The following is a 21,484-nucleotide window of genomic DNA, read 5'->3' on the forward strand; positions in this document are numbered from 1 at the left end:
TTCTGGTCCTGTTGGACCCTAAGGATCCAACTACACTTTGGGGGTGGGGAAACCCTTGAGGGGGGGCTGGAGGCCTGCGGCGTCCCCCATCCGCGAGCCGGGCCCGGAGGTGAGGGAGCCGCGGGGCCCTGGGTGGCTCTGAGAGGAGGGAAAACCCAGGCACCGCCCGGTCCCCGGAGTTCCTCCTTCCCCCCGCACCTGCTTCCAACCTAATTCAGGGCGCTTTGCAGCCTCGGGTGCACCCCCATCTCGTCTTTTTCAAAACTAAGTAGCACAGAAGGAGGTAAAACAGTCGAAAACCGGGGGAAACCTCCCCTGCAGAGAAGGAGCTCTTGAGAGATGCGGTCGCACCCGACTCAGCAACTTAGCAGCAGCAGCAGCAGCCCCGTCCTGGCCTCTCCAGGCACCGGGTCCTCGGGAGGGAGCAGAACTGCAGGATTGGGGACCGTCTGTGGGTCCCCCCTCCTCTTCCACTCCTTGCAGTCGTGACCACTTTGGTTACAAGTGGCGCAAACCAGGCCTTCGCCACGACCTGCGCCCGGTGCCCTGCGCCAGCAAGAAACACGGCTAGACGTCCTTAGGGACTGGACCAGAAGGACACACAGACACACACAGGCGCCCAGAGGGATGGACAATGATAGACAATGTGCCTAGGGATGTGAGAGTTCAAGACCCAAGGGCTGCAAAGCTACCCATTTTCGGGGAGGGCCTGAATTCCCCTGCGCCCCAGCTGCGGTTCTTCCAGCCACCTAAACGCCCACCCTTGTTCCGCGCTCGGCTAGCTGAGCGCCCAGCCTCTACCCTCTCCCGGGTGGAGGAAGGACCGGGGAGGCCGAGAGCGCCGGGCAGAGTCCGGCCGTCCAGCTCAGCCTGCGGGAAGGCGCCGAAAGCGAGGACTCCGAGCTCCAGGGCTAAACCAGAGTCCCTCTCCCCAGATAAAGGAGGCTTTCCCTCCCCGGCGGCGTGTTCCGAAAGAGTAAAAGGGTCTCCACCGTCTGCCAAAGTAGATGGAGCAAAAGCAAAAGCTGGGGGTGGGTTTCCCCCCTGCCCCTCGCCTGGGGCCGTCTGTGGAGCGATGGCTTCGAGGAGGGAGAGGCAGAAGAGCCACGTTAGATTAAAAATAGCTTCACCCTGCGCCCCTTCAGCTTTGCTCTTGTCTTTGGCTGCTGACAGCCCCCTCCTTCCCCGGCCAGAAAGCGCTCCTCTCTGCCAGAGCCCCGTCCCTCACCGGGCTTGGGAGAGGTGACCCGAGAGAAGTGAACTTGCGCAGAAGGGGTTGAGCCAGCCCGAGCGCAGGCGGCTGGGGGTCCCCGGGCCGGGGCCCCCTCACTGTCCCCACCGAGGCTAAGTGGGGGGCCAGGGCTGCAGAGCCCAGGAGCACCCGGCCGCAGCCGGCGTCGTGCGCGCCGGAGCGAGTCCTCGCCTCGCCTCAGCCAGACAACTGTTGCTGCCTCCAAGGAGCGACTGCGGCTGCAGCGCCGCAGCTGGGCGGCGGCCGGGCCGGGCGCCCACCTGCAGTCCCTCCGGCCGGGGGCTCGCCCGGGGCTGTCCCCCGGGGTGGGTGGGAGGAGGGGACCCCCCTTCACAAGGAGGGAAAACCTGTGGCTTTGGGGTGTCTTTCCTTCCCTCCTCGGGGCGGCTGCGTCAGCCTGAGGCCAGTGGAAGCTGACCAGCCGCTTTCTTCCCACTTTGCCTCTGCTGAGGAAGGTCGGCAGGGGGGAGGGGGGCAATCTCTTTGAACCCTCAAACGGCTAATACACCCCTTTTGGAAAAAAAAGACACGTCACCTAGTTAACAGGGGCCTGATGGAAACTTCCAAGCATTTGCATCTGATGCCGACCTCTAGAGCCCCTGTAGGGAAGGGGGAGCTGCTGGAGACCCTTCCCCACCGCGGGGGGCTTCTCCCTGGGGAGTGGAAAGTGTCCAGGAAGCTGTTGGGGGAACTTGGTTTCTCGAGCCCAGACAACTAGCTTAGCTCGTGCCTGTGTTAGGAAACCAGACTGCCCCTGGAGCTAAGCAAGGGGTGTGGGCACCGCAGAGGCCTCTCCCTGCACCTGCCCTGGGTCAGGCTAGGGGCTTCTGCATGCTGTCCCCCACAGGCTCACTTTTGGCTGCTCTGCATCTGGACTGCTCCCCCTCTGGGTCTCCTCCTGAGGCACCCACGCTAGAGCCAGGGTTCCTCTCTCTGTGCCTTTTCTCCCCTTCTATCCTCACTCCAAGACCCGTGGTTGCTTTGAGTCCCTCCACCTCACCTGCCTTAGGCTGGAGACAAAGGAAGGGATGGAGTCAAAGGTTCTGGGCACACTTGCTTCAGCCTCAGACCGGGACCCTCTTTCCTGTCCCAGAGACGTCTCAGACTGGGAGGCTTTGTGGGTACCTCTGAAAAGCTCTCCTACATCAGCATCCCTGCCTTGCAGCCCTTGGCCCAGATGTGCCCCTTTGTCTTCTCCCTCCCCTTCAGCCTCCCCTCGCCTTGATTTCCTGCAAAACGTCCCAGCCCTCAATTCCTCCCATTCTCCTTCTGAGCCATCAGAGTAATCTTACCCATCTATTTGTTCTTTCAGGTGGTCAAACCTGTCCTGACACCTGGAGGTCTGCATGAGGGGTGGCCCCTGGAAGAGGGGGTCTCAGAAGTCACACGAGCTGAAGGGTCTGGACGAATGAGCTCCCAAGTGCCAGGTGAGTGCAGATACCTCAGCCCACCGCTCCTTGGCCTATGCAGGCCCAGGGGCCTCCACACACACTCCCCACTTGGGGATGAGACACAGGGAAGCCAGTGATCCAACGTTGGGAGACTGTCCTCAGTGACTTAGTCTTTGGCAAAGGAAGGCACCCATCATAGATGTCATAAGGAAGGACACAGTACCCCACAAGGCAGGCCCCCTTCCTGTCTTATCTCCTAGCAAGTATTAGGCCTCAGGGTTTGGAGGCTCCCAAACCTCCAATACTAAGGGGTGCAGGCCTCACTCAGTGGGGCTCACAGTTTGATCTCCACCCCACACTTTTGGGACTATTTTAGGCCTCTCAGGGACCCAGGAGAAGTGCAGAGTTGGTCATCGGCTGAGCTCAGTTTCTCCGAGGAAACTAAAGCATTGTGTTATGTCTCCTTAACTGGAGTTCAACGTAGGAGAGATAGAAGTTTCAGGTTATGGATTTTTTTTGAAGGGTAACACATCAACTCTAAATACATTTGCCTTTTTCTATTAACCAGTAAAATCCTTTGCTACAGAGTTTTTGTTTAGCTGCCTTTCTGAGCTTCAGTGTCATATTGTGATTCTTGTTGGGGAATTCAGTTCAGAGCTTGGCAGAGAATTTTGAAACCCCAGGGCTGTTAGATTTATGAGGAAGGGAGAAACTGAGCTACCTGGCTAATCCTTGGATGTTACGTGAGCAAAATGTAGGAAGCTGTTAGCAATCTTAGAGGGAAACTTGAGGGTCATGGCAGAGCAGAAGCACATTGCATGGAAGACCTTCAGATCGTTACAAAACAGAGCTATTTGCTCTATGAATGAAATGACTTGCTACGTAGATTTTGTGAAATGTTTACATTTTTAGAGTGGTACTCAAATAATAAATAAATTGACTGGAGTCCTCTATAATCCCACCATATAAAGTGAAGGCAAGGCCTTGAAATCATTGGCTGAAGCTATCTCTTTAAAAATTCCCCTTTTGAATATAAGTATCTGAAGTTTGCAGCATCTGTCTTAGAGCAATAGGGTTGCTGTTCATTCCAGGAGATTAACATCTCTTCCTTTTCCCCTTTAATTGATATCTCAATTGCAAGAGAAATCTAAGAAAATAATATGGTGGGGGGGGGTGTTGATTTTTTTGTTTTTTTGTGGTTTTTTTTTTTGGCTGAAGGGTAACCTCTTCAGATCACATTTGAAAAATCTATCGACGTGTTAAACCTCAAACTTAGTCATAATATGTAGCATGTGAAAGCTGGAAAGAGCTATAGAGGATATATAAACTTTGTTTTATAAATCAAGCAACAGACGTTCAGAGAGGTTAAGTGATTTTATCAAGGTCACACAGCTGAGGCTCAAACCCAGGTTGTTTATTGTCCACTCTGGATTCTTCCTTTTTCAGTAAATATTTCCTATCACTAATAATACATATAATCCATAAATATAACCCTGGGCACTGTAACAGATTCCCTTCCGAAATGACTTGCATTTACGATTCCAGGGTTCAAAGAAGAGTTTACCAAAAGTACCTTCTGCGAGTAATTAGCATTCTGGGGCTATAGCTAGGTTAAGAACAGCTCTCGTCTCTTGCCTCTGACACATCCTAGACCTCAGAGCCTTCATGTTGGCCTCAGTTTTCCGAGGGAGTCATCAGCACAAGAAATCTGCTGTGTCACAGAATCTGACTATTAGTCTCTTTCAAGACCTCTCCTAGGAGCAGCTCTGTGAGGACCAGGCCCCTCTCCCTATTTCTGTCCCCTGGGTGGCAGTTTGGGTCTCATCCTTCTTATCTGCTGGGTTTGATTGTACGCTGTTTGGAGGGTAGTAAGGCCTGCTTTGAATTCTCCCAGGTTTTCCTAATTACTTTACAAGCAAGGAAGGCCCTCAGAAGGAGCTTTTAAACCAAGTGGGGGATCTGTTTGATCTTGTCCCTCAGATATCTTTTTGAGTGCTGTAGATCACCTGCTCCCTAGGACGGCTGCTTGGCCTGGTCAGTTTTAAGCTTAAGATTTATTGCCACCCCCTAGCTCTAACTTCACTATTTTAGCTCTCCATATTTCCATCAATAACAGCCATTTCAATGCCATATTAATCATGTCCTCAGCACATAGGAATGGTAGCCATGCTGTGTGTGCTATTGCAAACAAATTATTCTGGTGGCCTTTTTCATAGGCTCTCCTGCTGTTTGCCCCCCCCCCTTTGGGATATGCACTAGCTGGCAACTTCTAACTAGGAAATAAGATGCATTTCTCTCTGTGCTTAAAAAGAAATGGATTGGAAGGAAGAAAATGAAATGGCGTGAAAGATGTGATTAGGTTAAAAAGCCAAACAAGACTAACTAGCAGCGGAAAGAGTTAAAACAGCTAATTCTATCTGGTCCTGACTACTTAGGCTCATGACCTTGAAGAAGCAATTATATCCTTTCTAGGCCTCAATTTCTCCATCTATAAAGTTAGGTGCTTTAGAGCTCAGACCCTTCAACCATCCATTTATTCAACAAATGTTGAATGTTTTGTTTTGTTTTCCAAAAAATGTTTATTGAGTCCCTACTGTGTATCAGACCTTATTTTAGGCATTGGAGATATAAGTAAATTTTCTCCCTTTGATAACCTAATAGAGCTATGGACCTTCTTTCCAGAAAAACAAAACAAGAAAAGAAAAAGAAAAAACTCACAGATATTTTACATGCAATTTCAGGGAGTTCATGACTTCCTTGGGCTCCATGAACCCCAAATTAAATTTTTTTCATCTGGTTAGTCTCTAAGGCCTACATTTTATAATATTAAGGTTTGAAGCTTAGGTTGCATTGTCAAATCTTGATTTCTAGTTGCTCCTTTTTTCCCCCTCGTAGCATTCTGTTGCATTTTCATCATGCATTTTGGTCCCCTCTTTTTGGACAACAAGTACTTGGAACTTAGTTAATACTTAGCAAATGTCTAGACTAAATGTTGAACAGAAAACGAGTAACTGAAAGGCAAGGCAGGCATGGAGCCGAGGGACAGAAGCAGAGAAGTTTCAATGGCCAAACCTAGCGTGGTCTTGCAGAATTCTGAAGAGATAGCTTATCTTTCAGGCTAAGTGTTCTTGGCAAAGTTTGGTGATTCCGCGAGGGAAGAGAGGCTTGTGTTGGAGATGCACAGTGTAAGGTCTCGGTGTCAGGGCTTGTGGCAAAGGCGGATTTCCTCTGGCCCTTTTGACCACCAGGGGAAATCATAGCTAGATGGGACAGGGATTCCTTGAGAGGGAAAGGAACGGTGCATTTGTTGGATTGTTAGTTTGGTACACTGGTCCGGTTGGGTTGGCCCTCTTAGGGTGGTAGACCGTGTCTACATAGCACAGCAAGGGCCTTTATGGCAGGTGATGCTGCTGAGGTCTTCCGTGAAGGAGAAATTGGGAGTCTTGCCCAAAGTGGACATGGAGAGGTGAGTGTGCAAAGGTCTCTTCCTAGTTCCCAGTCTTTCAGAGCCCCTTCCTTCCTTTCCTCCAGGGCCCTCAGAATTCCTTCTGGTGATGGGAAAGGCCAAAGCACCATCCGTTAGGGCAAAGGGCATTTTCTGACTGTAGCACTGATCGGATACTGATGCAAACTGTGTTTTCAGGGAGAGCTAGATGCTCTATTCAAGACTCCCAGGGTGCACAGCCAGTGGAAGTCACAGCCGGGAGACGACCCTGGGAGAGCAAAGCCCAGATTAGGATCTGAATTTGTAAAGATTTTGTAGTAGATTGTGGGAATTTCTACGTAAGCAAGGAAGCAGCAGATTGCTGCAGCCAAAACTGAAGTATAGAAAATTCAAATACAACTGGTCCTTTTCGTTTTCTCAGTTTCCCCATCTGTAAAATGGGGGAACTAATAGCAACCATAAGGTTCTGGAAGGATTGAGATTATGCATAGAAAGTGCTTTGCACCTCATCAGTGCTCAATAAATGTTAGCTGTTGCTATTACTATTATTATTATTAATATTATAGACTTTTTTCCTGCTTGACACATATAGCAATGGCATATAAGGCTTAGATCATAGAATCAGCAGTCATAGGACCAGAGCTGTCCCCGAGTGACAGATAAAAGATAAGCTTTTCTGGAAGCATCTGTCCATTTGCTCTGTAGCCTGCCCATGCCCAGGATTACCCGGCTGGGAGCAAATGAGAAGAGCTGATAGGAAAATCTTTTTCTCTACTTTATGCATCCCTACACAAAGATTATCTCCTTGTAGCTTCATTTCCCTGTAATTCCTTCCTTTCAAGTTCTTTTAAAAATCTGTCGAATTTAATCACAATTGTTTTTGCAAATCACTCTCTTTATACTTTTTTTTTCCAGTTTTTGATCAGGAAGGAAAAGCAATTCACTTAGGGTACTTGCCATTTCCTTTTTCCTGTCAGTTTATATCCAGTCCTAAATTTTCAGAGCTTAGGGGAGTCCCTCCAAGAAAAGGGTAAAGGGAAAACAGAAGGGCAAGAATAGAGGACATTATTTGCTGTCATAAACAAGGTTTTCTCTTTCTTTCTCATATATACAGGGTGGGGCAAAAGTAGGTTTACAGTTGTGATTATGGGGAACACAGAGTCTATTCTTGTATTATTATTTATTAATCGTATTATTTTCCATATGGACAACTGTAAGCCTACTTTTGCCCCACCCTGTATTTTATCTTTGTTCTTTCCTTCCTCCAGCTTCACTTTTCACAGTCTTATAAATCTTTTTGTGTTCTCTTACCCCCCCAAAACAATCTTTCTCTCCTGCCTGTGATCCACTTAACTTGTCCTGTCAGGCCTTTCTTTTAAGTCTTGGCTGCAATGGCAGGGGTGATTGCAGGGAGAATTGATGGGGTCTCTCTGTTTTCTGTGTAACACTAGGAAGAAAGGGCCGGGGCCACATTTGTACCCTCAGACCTGTCGAGCACGTTCGAGGCCATCCCAAAGGGGAAGGAAAATATGTTTTTTGTTTTTATTTATTTTATCTAATTTTTATAGAAATTGGAGCCTTCTCCACAGACTTTTTAACCCAGAGCCTACCCATTGCTTCTATTCAATTACTTCTCTTTCTTTAAAAAAACACAAAAACACACACAAAAACCACATAACAAAAAGCTCAGGGACATGTCAGACGCAGTCTATAGAGTGGTCCTTTGCCATCTCTTCTTGCAGCCTTTTAAGCGGAGGAAAATAGCAGCAGAGTCTGAGGAAGCTGTAACACCTGATGGCGAGAACCTTGGGCTTTGAGGCCAGTGAGGCCTCGTTTTACTCCCCAGGTCTGCTCTTGGCAGCTGCGTGCCCCTGAGCAAATCCTGCCTCTGAATCAGTATCCTTGCCTGGAAAATGGGGATATTCAAGTACCTGTGTCATCAGGCTGTTGGGAAGATGAAATGAGATGTCAGTAAGCTAGTTCAGGTATGTAGTTAATATCGACTAATATGAACTGTTATTTTTAAGACAGGTCCCTGCAGGCCCAGGACTAGAGATAGTCCTGGATTAGTTGGGAGAGCTGAGAATAGGAAAAGGGAAGCAGAAAGGTTAAGTTGCTAGGAAGAGCAAGGCCAAAAATGAGTGTAAAGTCAAGGACTGTCCGGATCGTACCAAGATGTCCCAGATGTTGTGAACTGGGCAGGGAACCGGTCGGGAGCTGGTCAGATACGTCGTGAGAACATGAGGGAGTTTGCTCAGGGCTTCCCGGCCTCGCAGGAGAGCAAACGGTAATGACTTACACTCCATTGACCCTTAAACATCTCCACAGGCAAATTAACCCTGTAAGGGAGTCATAATCCCCGGGGTCTAATCACCTTTAAGGCCCAGACCTTAGGTTAGTAGGGAAAAAATCAAGTAAAGAAATCGTTTTACTATTTATCTCAAGATAGAATGAGTGATTGTTTTTTTTAATTTTTGTTTTTCTAATGAAAGAGTCTCGTTCAGGCTTTGAATTTGTGGCTGGAGCACTGGGTCAGGGATAGGAAAAAGAGCAGAAAACCTGCTTGCTAGAGGTGGGGGTTCTATGAACCAAAATGAATTGTCTGGAAAATTCTTTATTTCTCAGCTGGCTGAAGGGCAGTGAGTAAGTTGGCAGCGTATGAATTACTTAAAAAGGAAGAGTGAATCAGAGATGACCCTCCAAACTTTTCCTTACATTTCCAGGACCCCTGAGCGTTAATGCCACTTTTAATGAAATAATATTTACATAAAAGAGGACTGCAGTTTCCCCCTAGTGAATTTCCTTAGGCCTAACTTTCTTTGTAAATTTTAAAATATATGTATATAGGTAAGGGAGCACAGAAGCTGTCATTTATAATAAAATTTTAAAAAGAAAGAAATTTTTTTTATCGATAGCTCCCTGAGTTAAAATTCGCTCATTAAAATGTTAAAGAATTAAAGTGAAAATGTTAAGAAAAACCATTTTAGTCTGTAACACTAATCTAGCATTTTCATGCTTATAAAACCTCCTATTTGTAGATATTTCCCTTCCTAAACTACCCTTTAGGAAGTTTATCCAGAAAAAAACCTGTTTCATAAGAAGTATTTGCATTTAAATATAAAGCGATCAGGAAAACAGTTGATATCTCTTCAAATAACAAACAAACATTTAAAAAATACAGATGGAAGCTTCTTGATTTTTTAGGATTAGCTATTAGCTTTTGAATTTATTTTTTATGATGATTTAGAATTCTGAGAGAAGGGAAGTATCTTTTTTTAAAAAAGGGGGACATTTAAAAATAAACTACACTTTTTAATTCATTTTTATGATTGAAAATCTTCTTTTTCAGTGAGCTACCCCTCAGCTACTCTGAGATTTAGCATGAAATTTTGTTTCTTTTTTGTTTGTTTTCTATAGAGTCTACAAACTAAACATAATTTATCCCAGTAAAGATTATCATTTAACCAAAGCTCAATATCTAAGATATTTTATTTATGAATATAAAATATTAATTTTTCATGTGGCACAAAATAAATACAACTTTCTACAGAGAGATATGTAATTTCATTAATATGGTTATTTTTAGAGGTGTGCTGCTTTCTTCTACCATTCATAAATTCATTTCTTAATTTGAAAATAAGACCCCTTTTTGAGTTAATTTTTTTAGTTACAAATATAATTTTTAGTCAAAATATCTTTCCAGATACAATTTTAAACTGAGAGCTTTTTTTTTTTTTCTTTACTAATATAAATTTTAGGACTTTATATTTTAGTACTCAGCTGATTTTCCATCTGTTTTTTCTTTCTGTATATACTCAAGGATTATAAAATTTTAGATCTTATTATAACACATCAAAATACATTGTTTTATTTATAACAGTTATACTTACAAAAGGATTGATTATACATGACACTAAATGGGGACCGTTATTTATTTACTGCTTTGCTTTTTGGCAAAAATATTTTTGTTGTGCTTTTATTTTTTAATGTAGGAGAGCCTTGTAGTAAGTTAAAGTAATAGATTCTGACAGTTGCTTGAAGAGTCATATTATAGAATGAAATGGAGTTTATGGAAATCTCCAAAAATTATTATAATTCAAAAAATCATATATCCAAAACAAGTATGAAAACCCAGGTTACAGAATTGCTCCAAATTACAGTTTTTCAAAAGATTACAAATCCTTGTTTCTCATGCCTGCGACATGCCCACCAACCTGTTGCATTTAAATGTACTCTGCCTGCCACAGAAAAGAGAGGGGGAGACGTGGGGTGACTGGGATGATTATACACATATACGTCCACGTCCACAAGGATTTTTCATTCTTCCTGGGCCTGCTAATGTGCAGCCCTCCGGGGCAAATGTGGCTTAGGGAGCTGCCTTCTAGTAAATGGAGGCTTATGGTATTCAGGAAAGGAGGTTGATGTCTGCTCATTCTCCTTTCTCTTCAAGGGGCTCAGAATTATATTTTTGATGGCATGGCCTCGTGGAGGCTAACATACATTTACTAAAAGTAGGGAAGGGAGGCTGTGATCTTACAAGATGCCAGAGGCTGAGGGAGAAATGTGCCACGAGCTGGGCAGTGACTGGGAGAGGACAGGGTAGGGAGACGGACAGGCGTTTATCCAACGTCTTGGCTGAGTGATGTCATCAAAACCCCGAACCTGTACACTCCCCATCCGGGCACAGGTCGGTCATTGCATCCTGTTTTCTGGGCGCCGGTGCGGGCACACACGCGCGTGCACACCCTGTCGCAGCAGAGGTGCAGGCCCGCCTTTCCCACCCGGGGGTGGCACTTCACCGTTTCTACCCGAAGGTAGCCTCACGTTAAAACCTAGTCACTGGCTCACTAGTATACTGGGAGGTACGAATCCTTCTAAGTTTCATTTAAAATTAAAGGGGAGTCTATCACATACACAGGCTAAATATTGACATTATTTTTGACATAGGATAGTATTTTTTTTTTCACAAGTCAGTTGCCCTCAAGTCTGAAATAACCCTGCCTTCATAAGGAGACTGATTATGGATCTGTCAGTTATCAGTCCCAAATCAGACATCTTTAAATAAAATTTCCATCTCCAACCTTGAATGTGGGGAAATCCCAATAATGGTATAGAAAAGGCACTATCTACAATGCTTTAGCATCAGTATCATGTAAAAATTGTCAAATTTCTAAATCCTGTGGAAAGAGAAAGAGCACTGATTTCATTTTCTCTTTGTAAGCTACCTTGGGATCTTTAGAAGGAGAACAGTAGGTAATATAATTCTAACTTTCAGTGCTGCTATACTGCCTTTATTTACTGCTGATTTTGTTATTAAAATATTGCTAATGAGCAGGAAGAAAATAATATAGAGAGAGTAGGATAATGAAAGGAAGCAAGAGTAAAATATAAAAAGAAAAGGGAAAGAAACAGATCTGACCCCAGGAAATTAAATTCAGAGGGCTATTTGAGGTAGCTTTAAACACATAATATAAGTATGAAATGAAATTTTTCTCTGTGCCATGCAGGAGCAATAAACATAAACCCCAAATTTATACACAAGAGGTATTTTGTAAATTGCTATGTCAAGCTTATTTAAAACTTCACTGTGTTAAATTTGCCCATCATATTTTGGTAAATATAGAAATCAGTATTCTCTGAAAGAGATTTCTTTTTTCCAAACTAGAATCAGTACTGAAAGGGGGAAAGGTCAGTTTACCCTTCACCCTGATAATTGGATTAAGGGCTTTCTGAGTCATAAAGATGGTTAAAATTTTAAAATCTTAATTACTCCATAATGATACAATACTTGAAAAAGTAGTAATCATTTTAAAATATCCTGAATTTAAAAAAAATACAACTTTGAGAAGGGATATTTCAGGGGGAAAAAATGCTAGCAATTTATACAAAACCAAACAAAAAGTTTGAACCTATTTTACTAATATGTTGAAAATATAGATGTGGAGGGAAATTTTCAGTAAATAAATACTTTAGAAAGGTATTCAATATAGTGAAAAAAAAACTCTTAAAAGGATACTAAATTATATGAGGAAGTTGAATCTTAAAAATATTTCATTGAATTTTTTGCTCAAAATTCTATTAACTGATTTGGTTTTCTTTTTAAAAAATTGCATTGAATTAACAACCTTGATCTCCAAACTGTGCCCCTCCTTAAAGCCTCGCTTGGTTTGGCCTTTTCAGAGCTGAAGAACTGACAGTATTTAGCTGGAAGGTCCCTGCTTTGCAAGAGCCCCTCTGCATCTCCCATGTTTGCACTAAAAATATATTTTACTGGGGAATATACATTGCTCCTTATTTCTCTTTTTCCTTTGCTTTCTGGATATTTTCTTTTTCTTCAGAATTTTATATCATACTACCCCTACCTTCCCCAAAATTACCCAATCAAAAAAAATTGGGGGGTTTCTCCTTTTTTTCTTTTTCTTAGTTTTTAAGATTTTTTTCCCCTGCAGAGCAAATACCTTTTAATTACAGTAAACTAATAGTCCCTACATAGTGCGGGCCTTTTTATTGGTACCCTATGGCATTTCTGCATTTGAGACCCAGTATTATATTTTACCCACTTTGGGTAAAACAATTGTGATGGAAATATCAGAACTGCACAAAGTAAATATTTGATATAAACAAAGGTGTGAGTCTGACCCTGACCCTAGCAGCTAAAGGGCCTGTTTATGTGTGGTTTTCGCTGACAGGGGAGGGGACAAAGGACTCCGGGTATCCTTGGGGAGACAGAGATCCCTGGTGGGCGCCACCAGAATCAAGCTGAAGGGTCTCAGGTTTATGTTGCTGTTTGTATTTGCACAGGCTTTGTCTAGAAACTGCATCTTTTCACCCAAACCTCTCTGAGGGGAGGTACATAGTCCAGTCTAGTGGATGGTTTTGAAAACAATAGTTGAATTCAGATCAACTGGTTATTAAGCAGTGAGCGATAAGCGTTCATTGATTATCTGACAAAAATCAATTGTTACCTGCTTCCTCTCCCCTGCAGAAGTTGATGCAACACTGTTGATTTATTTATTCATGTATTCGACAAGCTCCTGCTGGATGATTAGTCAGATGTTAGATGTAAATGAAGAGAACTTACTTGTTAATGTTGATCATTGAGCCCTATTGGTCTGTGGATTTTTTTTTTTTACGGGATTCTCCACTGTAAGATTAATGTATTTAAAATTAACCCGTATTAGTTTCCTAGTAGCAACAACAACAAAAATGGTAACCCCTAGTGGAGAGTATCCAAGTGAGGTTTTTACCAGTTAGGTGTTCATTTGGATACATTTAAAAATTCCTTGAAAATATACTTTTATGGATTGACAGCTTTCTAACTCTCTCCCAGATGCACCCACAGAGAAACATTCACAGATCTATTGCCCTCTCTACATAATGTTCCATTTATTTTGCTGTTTACAGGTTGGCCTGAAGAATAACCCAGTTTCCAAGGCATTTAATACAGGCTTATTCTGCATAGAACCCTAGGATTTTATGGAACTGCGGGCCCCCGAGGTCATGCAGCCCCAATTCCCCAAACTCCTCCTCTTATACAAAGTTAAAACTGCTGCAGAGTGAGGGGCTCCATTCTGCTTAAAGTCCACAGACAATTAGTGGTGGGTCTGGAATTAGAACCATCTAGCCTGATGAGGTCTGGCTCTGGGCCAGTAGAGATGGGATTTTCTGAGTTCCCGGGTGGGACAAAGACAAACAAGCATAAAAAAAAAAAAGATGACGTTCTTTTCAGGCTGGGACATTTTTCTAAGACGGACTTATCAAAGACTAAATATTCGTCACCCTTTCTCTAGGCCATCCAACTGAGTTGATCGGCCCAACTCTCTTTCCCATTTCTTCCAAGTCCCCTAAAGGAGACACAGCGCTCTATTCATAGAGCAGCACAACCACCATTTAGGAGCCCCTGAGATGTGTGGGCACTCTGCTGCATATTAGCAACAGACGGGTGAAGTAGATGACATCTAGGATAGCGCCCGGCACCCACAGTAGATGTGCCATAAACGTTCATTCACTTCCTACCTTAAGGACAGATTTCAATCAAGGCAGATTTAAGCAGCAACTAATACAAGGCGAAATGAATGGAGTCTAAGGTCAAAACAAATTGCTGTGGCACTGACAGGAGAAGATGCTAATTCTGATGGGAGTTCAGGAGGGGCAGGGAGCATGAGAGCTGCGCCTGGTGAGATGAGTAGGATTTTGATTGAAAGATCACGAGGGAAGGCATGCCTGGCTGCGGGAACGCCGTAAGGGCCTGGAGTGGTGGGTGCGTGGTGTGTTCTGGAAATGTCAGGTAATCTATCGGATCACTGAGTTATTGCAATGATGAAGAGGAAAAGGGACTGTGAAGACAGGGGCCAGGTCGTGGGGGAGGTGGAGTGTGAGGACTTCGTGCTAAATTCTGAAGGCGTTCCTGAGCCACAAAGGCTCTCGCTGGGGAGTTGATCTGTGGCAGTGTTAGCGGTGTGGAAGGGCTCGTCTTAGTTCTGGTCATTAGGGAGGACCTGCTCTTTTGGTATTGCTTCAAAGGAAGTCAAGCCTTGGTGACAGTGCTTGGTAGGAACTCGATTAAGGTGACACCATTTATGTGATTTGGAGCCCAGTGGTCTGAGGAGCTACATGGGCCTTAGTTAGGCTTCCCTGTGGAACCCAGGGCACCCAGTACCGGTCGGTGCCCTCCCAGAAGCAGCCGAGTTGCTGGGCATCCTTCTGTGTGTGTGTTATGAAGAGTCCCTCCTGGGTGGAAAAGGCCCATGGCTTGGGTGAGAGAATGGGGTCCGAATGTCCAGCACCTTCACCCAGAGTTATGTTATATGTGCCATGTGTCTGGTCTCCTGGGTCACTGATGCCCCTTTGGAACTGTGTCTGCAGATGAGGTGGCACCTCCTCCCCCAGGACTCTCCCTCCAGGAGACAATCAGTTTCTTGAGCCAGGCTCTGTTTTTCCTCCAAACCTGGTCTCGGTGAAGTTGATTCACTCCCCTCGCATGCACCCCCATTTCTGTTCGTGCCAGTCCGTGCCAGTCGGGTCAATGTCCCTCGGGTCTGGTGGGAACCAGACCTTCCTTCCACTTCACCCCACCCCACAGCTCTCTTCCCTTCTTGTCTGTTTTCTTGCACCCTGTGCCCACCTATTTTCCCTTCTGCTCCTTAGTACTCATGTCATTGTCCCTAAGCCCTCTTCCCATCAGTCCTCTTGGCTTTAACTGCCCTTCCTTTTGAATGTTTTTTATTGATTGTTAGAGAGAGGTCAATTTGTTGTTCCACTTAGTTACACATTCATTGGTTGTGCTCTGACCGGAGACTGAACCCGCAACCTTGGCGTACCAGGATGGCGCTCTAACCAACCGAGCTACTGGGCCAGGGGAGCTGCCCATCCTTTTGAAACTTCTCTCATATGTGCATCTCACATCTCTGCTGTGATGTCCCTGTATCGTGCGTTCTGTGTCAGAGTGAAGTGTGACGAGTCAGGCGAGGGAAGCCCCTTCTGGGCGTGCAGACGAGACTCAGCCAGGCCTCGGAATGATGCAGGGTGACCAGGCAAGGAGTCCATCTGCGTGTGTGGAGGTGGGACTGTGGTGTCCCACTGGTGTATGTGTCTAGAGAAGGTGGCATGCTTCAAGGCATAGACCCCAAACCCGGTGTTTAAAAATCTCGGCCTTCTTTCTAATATCACTTCGGACAATATCATGGCTTAGGAATTAAATGGAATCTATTTGTCAGTAAATAGCAAGTATAATCTCATTTGACTTTTATAATACCATTCCTCTGCTCATCTATACATGTATCTACTAATTTTTATATCTGGATAAAAATTCTTTGCAATGCTGTTTACCTAATGGTAATGGTGGCTATTTCTAGATAGCAGGACTTAGTGTGATTTTCTAAAAACTTTCTTTTTGATGCTTTTATGCACTGCTTAAATTCTTAATAGGAAATCAGAATACCAGAATGGAATGAATGTTGGTTCAGATCACAACAGCCTACGTGTCCCTTAGTACTTAATTTTTTCTGGTAATTTTTTTTAACCATATAACAGAGGAGGGGATTTTATTTTAATTTTTTTTTTCATGAAAAAAACCCACTTGATTATTTGATTAAACAAAAATAAAATAAGCTGCATAGGGCACAGCACCTTGCCACCTTCTGCAGCCTTCTCTGCGGGCCACAGCGATACGTTCAGGGCATTAGCTAACACGGGACTTCTTAACCACTTTCCATTGGTCCCTCACCTGCCCATCGCCTGTTGTGCCTGCAGCCTGCAGTAGAATATTTAAGATTTAAAAGTGAAAATCCACAGGGAAAAAAAATCCCACCTGAAACAAAAACCCACTTTAAAGGTTTGAGAGAAAACCGTCCCCAGTCTTCTCTCAATTGCTGGGATCTATGCCACCCCTGCGATGCCCACTTTAAACAGTGTCCAGAGGCCCTCAGCACCCCAGATGGGCTTGCAGCTGGGTTTTGTGGCCCAGAGAGTTATTCTGGGGGGGTGCGTGCTCCTTACCTCATGTCTGCTTTTGACATTTTAAAAAAAAATAAAATACTGAGCCTAGCATCAGGTAACATTCCCATGTTACTTTCTCCAATTCTGCATTTACCTTTCTTAAAAAAAACAAACAAGCCACACACACAAAAAAAAATCCCTCAAAAAAACAAAACCTCAACTGAGTCTCTGTTCTACACTTAAAAATTAAAGCATTTTTCTCACTGGGCATGACAGCTAATGGACAGTATTCAATAAGATTGATTAAAACAAAAACAAACACAAAGCTAGCAACCCTCCCTCCCATGTGAGTGTACCTAACATACTAGTTAAAAGCAGCATCCCTTACCCACCCACCCTCTCACCTGCATTGATTCAGAGGAGGAGACTTGAAAAGTCCCATCCAGCTTCCCAAACCCATGGTTATAACTTTATTTCTTTACATAAAAATCACTTAATTGTTTTTGCTGTTAAACATAGTTTAAACTTTAAAAAAAAGCTTTGTGATTCAAAAGATTTCCTAAGCACAGATAAATAGAACAGTAGATGGATGGATGGATGAACAGGTGGATGGATGGATGGATGGATGGATGGATGGATGGATGGATGGATGGATGGAAAAGACAGACACTCAAAGTATTGTTATGTACAAAATGAGATCATACTGCTACTTTTAAACAAAATTAATGCATTTTATTTTACTTGAACTAAAAGAGTTATTCATTGAGTTTACTTTATTATTATTATTATTATCGATCAACTTTATTCTCCATGTCTATTGATTTCTCTCTGGTTTGCTTTGTATTTTCAGTATGTGTGTACTTTGATTGGTTGAATCCTTTATTCTATAACTGCAATTTATTTTCAGTTCTGTCTGTTCTGTCCTTTGGTATTTTCATTTATCTGATAATGTTTTAATGCTATTGTTTTGGCATCCATTGTTTTGTTTTATCATTTTATGAGCTCCTGCTTTTAATTAGGTTTGTTGTTTTTTTTTTAGTTAAATGCACAGGTGAAGGATTTTTCTTCTTTCTTGAGGTATATTTTCTAGGCTGGCTATTTGTATGTCTTTTTCAGGCTATTTGTGTGTGTGTGTGTGTGTGTGTGTGTGTGTGCGCGTGTGTGTGTGTGTGTGTGTGTGTGTGTGTGTGTGTCCACTGCTTCCCAATGAATGAGAAAGACACTAGGATATCCTCGGTTTGTTTCTCTCCAGGTTTGGGATTTTAAGTGAGAATTCTCATGATTGGCTGGACTGATCACTGGAGTTTTGGAGACATAGGGAGGTAGTTAGGAGACTTGCTGTTCTGCGGCCCAACTCCACCCCCTAATTGATGTCTTTTTTTCTGGCCACCACTTTCTGAGCCTTACTTATAGTAGTGGTTGTGCCTCTTTCCTTGTTAGTTGCTACTAGAGAACCTTGTTGCTTGCTTTCTTTCTTTCTTTCTTTCTTTCTTTCTTTCTTTCTTTCTTTCTTTCTTTCTTTCTTTCTTTCTCTCTTTCTCTCTTTCTCTCTCTCTCTCTCTCTCTCTCTCTCTCTCTCTCTCTCTCTCTTTTTCTTTCTCTTTGTTGTTATTTCATTAAGTATCGGGGGAGGAGTTTCTGTGAGACTTTCTCTTCCTGCCTCTTAACTCAGGCTCTTTCTCTGGACTTCACTTCCATCTGTCTTGCTTCAGTCGCTCAGGAATACATCCCCAGGACTTACTTGCTTTATAACTGGAAGTTTGTTCCTTTTAACCACCTTCACCCATTTGCCTACCCACCAACTCCCACCTATGAGCTGGTTGTTGTTGTTTCCTAGATGCCACAAATGAGTGAGACCATACAGCATGTCTTCCTCTGTCTGACTCCTGTCACTTAGCATAATGCCCTCGAGGTCCATCCATGCTGCTGCAGTGGCAGGACTTCCTTCTTGCTTATGGCTGAGTGATATTGCAGTGTACATGCACCACCTCTTCTTTATGCATTCATCTACCGGTGGGCACTTAGGTTGCTTCCATATCTTGACTATTGCAAACAATGCTACAGTGAACACAGGGGTGCAGATAGTTTCATATTAGTGTTTTAGTTTCCTTAAAAAAATACCCAGTAGTGGAATTGCCGGGTCATGTGGGGTTCTACTTTGAATTTTTGAGGAACCTCCATGCAGCTTTCTGTAGCGGCCGCACCAGGTCACAGTCCCACCAGCAGCGCCCAGGCCTCTTTTCTTCTCCACACCCTCGCCAACACTTGTTAGTGCTCATCTTTTTCATCAGCCACTCTAACGGGTGTGAGGTGACATCTCACTTCGGGGTTGATTTGCGTCTCCCTGATGATTAGTGCCCTTGAGCACCTTTTTGTGTGCCTGGTGGCCATCTGTATCTCTTCGTTGGAAAAATGTCTACTCGGGTCCTCTGCCCATTTGTAATTGAATTGTTTGGGTATTTTTGCTATCGAGTTGCATGACATATGCATTTTTAGAAAGTAAAAACAACATTTTTTCAATTTAAAGACCAATGGTATTTCTTTGGAAAAAAATTAGAAAGTACACTTAATCGAAAAGAAGAAAAAATACCCAGAATCTTACCACTCAGAGATAGTGCCTTAGTGTGTGCATCTGTGAGTAGTTTGTCTTACAAAAACAGGCTCAAATGTGTGTTTTTCGCTTAACATATTGAGAACAGTTTTGCACGTAATATTTATTCTCTACGACATAATTTTAAGTGGCTGAGTAAAACTACAATACTTTCCTGTCTCATGATATATTTGACCAATCCCTTATTGTTGGAAAATTTCACTTAAAAAATGTGTTTTGGCTACCGTAGCTAATGCAGCAATGAAAATATTTGTAGCTAAATCTTTGTAAAGATCCCAAATTATTTCTGAGACTAAATTATTGCCAAATTGCTTTTCAGGAAAGTTGTTGCAAATAGCGAGGCACTTTTTGAAGGCCTTACATTCAAAGCATTGAAATGAGAGTTAAAGCAAGGGGGTGAGACCATAATGGGTCTGCTTCAGTTACTTGAGAAGGTCCCCCTCCTGAGGAATATCTTGTTTCCAAATGAAGCCAGGCGTGTGAGGTCCTTCCTGCTAGTTCACTAAGGCCTCAGAGAGCTGGTTTTTGTGTTTTATTTCTTTTTTCTGCCTACCCCAACTCAGTGTGTAGGAGTTTTGAGAGTAGCGGATTGGAGTTAAAAACCTCAGTCTATGTTCTGTCTCTGCTGTATGCTGAGTGATATTGGGAAAATCTTACAACTCCTCTGAGTGTCACTTGTCCTCATCAATAAAATAAGAATAATAGTATTTTCCCTTACTGCCTCATAGGGGCTCTCTGAGCTTTAGAATCTCAAAATAGTGGAGATCATGTATGTACATGTCTTTTAGAACAGCAAAAGCCTTTACACATGTTAAGCTGTGATGGTATAATTCAGTGTATATTTAATTTATTGCAGAGCCTGCACCCCTGGTCAGTGAAGACAGCCCCCAACTTGTCAAGGAGGCATGATTCTAATTGTAGATCTGCCACTGACCAGCCCTGACCATTTAAGCAAGTCATTTTCTCTCTCTGGAACTATTAGCAACTCTTTAGATAGACTCAGAACAGGAATTATCTGGGAAGTTTATGGTTGCGTGTTTTCATACCTATGGTCACATATTTTCATGCCTGTGGTCGTGTATTTTCATGCCTATGGTCACGTATTTTCATGCCTATGGTCGCGTATTTTCATGCCTATGGTCGCGTATTTTCATGCCTATGGTCGCGTATTTTCATGCCTGTGGTCGCGTATTTTCATGCCTGTGGTCATATATTTTCATACCCATGGTCGCGTATTTTCATGCCCGTGGTCGCGTATTTTCATGCCCTTGGTCGCGTATTTTCATGCCCGTGGTCGCGTATTTTCATGCCCTTGGTCGCGTATTTTCATGCCCGTGGTCGCGTATTTTCATGCCCTTGGTCGCGTATTTTCATGCCCTTGGTCGCGTATTTTCATGCCTGTGGTTGCGTATTTTCATACCCGTGGTCGCGTATTTTCATGCCTGTGGTTGAGTATTTTCATGCCCATGGTTGCGTATTTTCATGCCCGTGGTCGCGTATTTTCATGCCCGTGGTCGTGTATTTTCATGCCCGTGGTCGCGTATTTTCATGCCCGTGGTCGTGTATTTTCATGCCCGTGGTTGAGTATTTTCATGCCTATGGTCGCGTATTTTCATGCCTATGGTCACGTATTTTCATGCCCGTGGTCGCGTATTTTCATACCTGTGGTCGTGTATTTTCACGCGTGTGGTCGCTTATTTTCATGCCTATGGTCGCGTATTTTCATGCCTACGGTCGCGTATTTTCATCTGCTTCTTCCTGAAAGGCTGGTAGCAAGGGATAACGTGAGGTCATATTTCCTAATTGTTACTAGAAAGAAAATTTCCCCACTCCTTTTCCTTTAAAGGATTCCTTTCTCAATGTATTTTTCTCTTTTAGCTACTTGGATTGCTCCCTTATTATTTGGGTAGGTTGATTCAGATATAAAGGGATTAAAAAAACCAATTTGGCATCACAGAGAACCAGCATGAAACTGAATTCCTTCCTACATGATGAGATCTTTGAAACCAGGGATAGTTATGTATCTGCACAGCTCCAGCATCTGACAGTGTTTGGCACATGATTGGTGATCAATGACTATTGTTATTAAAGGCAAGGTGGCAAGCAGACAGGGGTCCACAGAGTTTCAGGTATCTGACTTCTAGTTAATTATTGGTTTGAGACAACTAGCTCAGTAGGAGTTTTCTTAGGAAGTACTTAGAAGGTGCAGGATACTCAGGAGGAAGCCTAGCGGAGACAGAGATGTGGGTTGAAATTCTGGCTCTGACACTTACTAGCTGAGTGGCCTGTACCTCAGTTTCTTCATATATAAATTGGAGACGATAATGCCTACCTCATTGTTATGGTTA

The 21,484-nt window shown here is 43.6% G+C and overlaps 1 long non-coding RNA gene across 1 annotated transcript in view; it reads left to right on the forward strand.

Annotated features, from left to right (window-relative positions):
- Positions 1-21,484, forward strand: part of LOC308565440 — a 67,312-nt gene that overhangs the window by 2,636 nt on the left and 43,192 nt on the right. The window contains exon 2 of the long non-coding RNA XR_014000040.1: positions 2,565-2,679. This is a non-coding gene — a long non-coding RNA (uncharacterized lncRNA). The remainder of the gene's footprint in view (positions 1-2,564; positions 2,680-21,484) is intronic.

Source organism: Miniopterus schreibersii, assembly GCF_964146895.1.
Source record: "Miniopterus schreibersii genome assembly, chromosome: 12".
NCBI lineage: Eukaryota > Metazoa > Chordata > Mammalia > Chiroptera > Miniopteridae > Miniopterus > Miniopterus schreibersii.